Source organism: Schistocerca serialis, chromosome 11, assembly GCF_023864345.2.
Source record: "Schistocerca serialis cubense isolate TAMUIC-IGC-003099 chromosome 11, iqSchSeri2.2, whole genome shotgun sequence".
Lineage (NCBI taxonomy): Eukaryota > Metazoa > Arthropoda > Insecta > Orthoptera > Acrididae > Schistocerca > Schistocerca serialis.
Genome location: NC_064648.1, coordinates 110,146,447 through 110,152,416, shown reverse-complemented (window position 1 = coordinate 110,152,416; position 5,970 = coordinate 110,146,447).

Here is a 5,970-nt window from a genome sequence, read left to right as displayed (position 1 = left end):
GTAGTGCCACTGGCGAACTGCCTACATTTCGCGTTCGCCTCCATTCGCCGTGGTGGACAGCTGGTTTAATATCGAAGCGTCGGAGACGTGTTCTACTGCCAGGTACAGACATGCGTGACGTCATGGGTCCTTAGCGGTGATTGGTGGAAGGAGCAAATGAGCAGACGTCGTAATGCACTACTTCTTTCTGTAGGTAAATTTCCATATTCATTAATTTCTGTAATGAAATTCGCGTGCTACGAGAACACGCTGGATCGACATAATACTGCATTATTAATGAATATAAATCATGTCGTTGTTGATACGATCAGTTGTACGAAAAAAGCCGGCGACGATCCGCTGCCTATAATAAAAAGCTGAAATTTTCGATATTGCTGTTTCCATTCGATACTCCTTAAATGTGTGATCACATTTACATACGTGTTGAATGGAATTCACATTAAAGTCATTGTGAGAAACACAAAAAACACACTGAACACTTAAGGTACACCTTAACTGATTTATAAGTTCAGTTTCCATGCTCTTTAGCCGCAATTGACTACTCTGTCATTTGTTTGGGAGAGTCTTAGCAGCAGCCGTCTTGGCTGTTGGAAAACTGATACAGGCCAACTTCCCAGCCAAGTTCCGCACAGCTTCATGGACGACAACTTGACATTACGAATGCGTTAAATAAACTGACATCTGTATCTAAATCACTACCGGACAACATTCTTAATTGTGAAACAATGCTTTTCAAATTCTTCTAACAAGAAATACAATTCGCTATTTAGATATATCTGTTTATGTGCACCAGCTCAACTCATTTACACAACGAAATCTATTCGGTATATCACGTATTTACCTGGATCCAGTAGTTACTGTTAGTTGTGTGTAGTTCACAGGCTAAGTACTAATGATGTACCGTGTTGGCATCGACTTTCTCTGCATAATTATCCTGTACACATACAGGTGATATTTTAATTTTAACTACTGACGACGCGTTCGGCACGATTGTTTCATGTATCTCCACTGCAGGATGTGATTTTAGTGTATTTTTGTTTCTGGTGAAGGTATATTTAGATATACTGAAGCCATGGTCTAGTATTTCAATAAATCTTATCCTGTAACTGTTTAGCTGTTATCATTTACCGTGAAGTGAATTGTCGATAAGTAACGAGAAAAAGGATCTGATACTAAATAAGCACTAACAGTAATGTCTTATAGAATCTTGCAAAAAAAAAAAAAAAAAATAGGAAAGTCGATGGAAGAAGCAAATATTGTGTGCTTAGAAATACCACATTTGAAATTTACACTGGGTTGTAATGTCTCAATTTAAGTGTTCTGTTCAGCTTCGCTGCTTCGCTACAGCAATAAAGTGCAGACACATAATTACTGTGGTAACTGTTGAAATTTAAATTCTTCGTTTACATCACGTGCTAATTGCACTGATTACAAGAATAGTTGGAAGAGTACAGACTTTGATAAAAAAAATTCGAACAGTTTGGTTGTGAGTTGGTCAAGCCAAAGATTGTGAATGCAAATCTATCATTGTGGTAAAATCTTGATCTGCTGCATAGCCTCATATCTACGTTCTCACTTTGCTTAACACACTTTTCGTTATAAAAGTAAAAAGTCCAGACTGAATGCAGAAAATCTATATAATACAATGAACAAGCCTCCAACGAGTATTTTGATACATATTACGCATGACTGTTGGACATTAACTACAAAAAATGCAAGTGGAGAGGAGGCGAGGGTACACTTTTACAAAACGTAGTTAACCTGCTTGTCACAAGGGATTGCAGTCGCAACCTCTTCTCCTTCTTTGTTGTTTACATTTAACAGATGACCATCCATCGTTTTTTCCATCACATTAGGGACATCGACATATCGACAATGACTTCGAAAATAAGTTCGCGGCGGTATGAATCATTCTGGAGCCCACACATGCACGACGCTTCATAGTCGTCATTACTGCAGCAAGGCATCTGTGACCAAACAGTAGTTATGGCGCTACTAGAATACGTAATGGGCCTCGTAAGAGATTAAAATGACTTTTCACATCGTAACGAAATGTTTGGTACGCTGTTAACATATCGCAGAACTTTGACGGGTGTGTTATCTGTCGCTCTAGAGCTGTTTGAGTATGAGCGAGAGCACTGAAACTGCTGTTTGCATACCAGCTGTAACGGTGTCGTTCTGAACTTGATTCTGAGTGCTTCCTCTGGTAATCCGGTCTTCAAATCATTTTCCTCATTTTGTTGGAAGTCTATTTATAGCAATAATAGATTAGAAGCACAAAATATTGAAAATTTTTAGAAACTTTTCGTAACAAAAAATCTGCACGTGTAGGTCATGTTTTTACACGACAATAGCAAGTGAACTGAAAGATGAGGCGATATTGGAGTTGCTCTAGGAGCACTTTCCATCTGGTACTGACACTCCTATTCCATGAACAAATTTCTGTGTAAAAACTGCTAGCATGAGTGTGGTTGAACGAGCAGGACTACAAAATAATGCGTCCATAATTCGTTCCACATCATGGCGATACGAGAATCGTTCAAATGAGCTAACTCTACATCCACACTCCGCAAACTATTGTGAGGTGCATGGTAGAGTGTACTTCCAATGTACCAGTTACTTGAGCTCCTACATACTTCTGTATGGGACACGGGAGGAATGGTTATTCAAATACCTCCATCTGTAACGTAATTAATCCACCCTAGTCCTAACGATCTCTACGGGAGCAATATGTGGGCGACTGAAAGATGTTCCTAGAGTCGTAACTATAACTTCGTTAGTAGGCTTTCTCGAGCGAATTTGTGTCTGCCAGTTCAGTTTCTGAAGAAATTCTGTGATGCTGTGCAATGGACCAAACAAATCTGTGACCATTCAAGCGGCCCTTCTCTGCATGCATTCAATATCCTCTGTTAGTGCTATTTGGAACAAGTCCCACACACTTTCACAATATTCCAGAATGGGTCACCCAAGGGATTTGTAAGCATGTCCTTTGTAGACCGATTGCATTTTCACAGTTTTTTACCAGTGATACGATGTCTGCCACCTGCTTCACAATTGAGACTATGTGATCATTGCGTTTCATATTCCTATAAATTGTAGCATCCACGTATTTCTACTAGTTGACCTATTATATCAGAGGATTATATGTTTGTACATTTGAAGCAAGTTTCCAATCATTGTATCACTTCAAAAATTTTATCAACACCTGACTGAATATTTGTGCATATTTCTTCAGACAGTACCTGATTATGTACAACTGCATTATCTATGACAAGTCTGAGGTTACTATTGATATTGTATGTAAGGTCGTTAACATACATCATGAACAGCAACGGCTCCAACGAACTTTCCTGGAGCATAGCCGAAGTTACTTCTACATGTGTCGGAGACTCTCCATCCAAGACAACTTGCTGCATCCTACCTACCAAAAAACCTCTCAATCCAGTCATAGATTTCGTTTGATAACCAATACGCTTCAACTTTTGATAACAAAAAAACAGAACTGCTGCGACTATCTGACTCCCTTGACCCATGAGTTTCAGGACGTCACGTGAGAAAAGCGTGGGTTGGCTTTCACATGCTCGATGTTTGCGGAATCCGTGCTCGCTGACAAGCTAAAAGAATTTTGCTCAAGATAACTCACTAAGTTTGAGGTCAGATTCTGCAGCAAATGGGTATCAAGGACATTTGACAGTAGTTTCGTGAATCACCTCCACTGGGTGTAGTCTGTGTTTTCTGTCAACTATTGGACACAGTTTCTTGTTTCGTGGGATCTACGACAGATTATAGTTAAAACACAGGCTAACTCTCCGAAATTTGGTATAGAATTGAGTAGGGATTCCAACGGGCTTTGGAGCCTTCCTCAACTTAGGACAACTCGAACACTAATATCTGTATCATTCATCTTAGCAATGTGTAACGCGACATCCTTCTCTAGCTTTACTTTTCCTCCATAGCAGTTGTCGATACTACAACTATTTTTCGAATTTTGGACGTGTCAGGATTATCTGAGTTGCTTTTCTGAAAACTTTCGCATAATTTTATATATAGTAATTTATATTTCAAGCTAAAATGTATGAAAATGAACTACTTTATAGAATGTTTTACTCTGTGTTATAACCCATAAGTATTAGTTCTCAACGTACAGTTAATTTTTTTTAAGAAGCATTTGAAATCACGAAGTATTGGCATACTTAAAATTTATATTATTAACTATGCAATACTGTACTGGCCATTATGTTTATTTCTGGATTCATTTATGAAATAATAACGGAAAGTAATAATGTAACAGAAATTAGTAGAAATGCGTTTATGAAGAAAACTTGTAATCTCTTTGTACTATAGTTATGCCTCTGATACGATCGGATGTATTTCTGTATTTTGTGGAACAATGTAATTTCGGCTTTGTCAATGTGACCAAAAGACTATATGATAAACCAAAATCCGAGGAAATAGTTTTACATAAAAATTAAAATTCTGCAATAAAAATCTTCAAATTTATTTACATCAATCGAACCGTGAGGACCTAAACTGTGATATTTTCAGCTTCAAATATCAGACCCCTAGACAAGAAGAACAGGAGCCAACTCTGTATGACAAGCTAAGTAAACAGAAAGTTTATAGTAATCTTCGACCCTTTCAAATTTTTCATAAAAGACTTTGCTTATTGTGGACAATTGCTGCAAGTAAGATAGAGGGACGTAGATTACAAGTCGGGTGAGAATAAAACTGGATTTTCATTTACAAATGAACATCAGAAAGTGAAAGATTTCTGCTTTTATTTCGCTACTCTCAATTTCAGCCTCTTTATCGTGTATGAGTGGTTGGACAGAAAGTTTGGTAGCATTAACAGTCTTTACATGTACGACCAGAATTTTTTTGGGTTTTGTGAGAGATCTCTTTCAACGGTCCGCTTCAGTAGGCGTTGAAAGCTTCATCATTGCCCTCTCGGCAGAAATGTGTTTAATTTAGCAACTCCATCTCTAGCCCGAATCTTTGTTTAACGTTTATTATGCAGTAGTCTGTTTCTTTAGAAGCTTTTTGCTGGGGTTGTATGCTATGGAGTGCGTTTCCCACGATGAAACGTTTTACTAGATACATATCTATCGAACACATGGTCAAGTAATCTTATAAACGTGAGCCAGAGTGCTTCAACATGCTTAGAGTTCCTAATTGAGATACAACGTTGCTATCCCACCAACTGCCAGAGATCGAAAAAGGACCTGAGTACTCAGGTATTAAATTCCAAAGAAGTCTGCCCTGAATGTGGTGTAACAGTGTTCATGACTAACTCTCCAGAGGACCTCAAACACTAACTGGTGGAAAAGAAATGTCACAGTGTTGAAGAGTACTTACCACATTAAATTTGGGTATATTGTTATTAGTTAGTAATCATTGTTGTTAGAACATAGGGAAAAAGGTAAGGAAGTACATGATAATGAATGTTTTCTTTTTTTTTGACATAGGCTTTATTATGTACACACCTTGTAATCCTACAGGATAAAATAAAATTCGATACAATTCAGTCTAATTTACTGAATATATAAATACTTCCTTTCGTTCTAGTCGCCCTTTGGACTTTGGTAATAAATCTTGCTGTAACAACCTCATCAGGACTGATACCAGTATCTATGTGGACATCCTCAAAGAGATCAGGTCTATTTATTGTCATTAGATCTAACGTCTTTTGTGAATGGGATTCTGAACCATCACTTCACAGTTGTTTTCAGAAAAGGCACCTAGCAGTGTTTCACAGAATGTCTCGTCATTCTCGCCATTAACAAAACTGTAATTATCTCAGCTGATTGCTGGATGACTAATGTCTCCTCGGATGACTACAGAGTGATTGTGAAAGTCATTTAGTAGCAAACTGAGGTTTTTCCTTAACGTTTTGTTACACCATGAAGTGATTACCTGTGTTATACCCACACTTGGTATTAAGTCTTGGCTAAAGAGTTTCCCATGGATCTT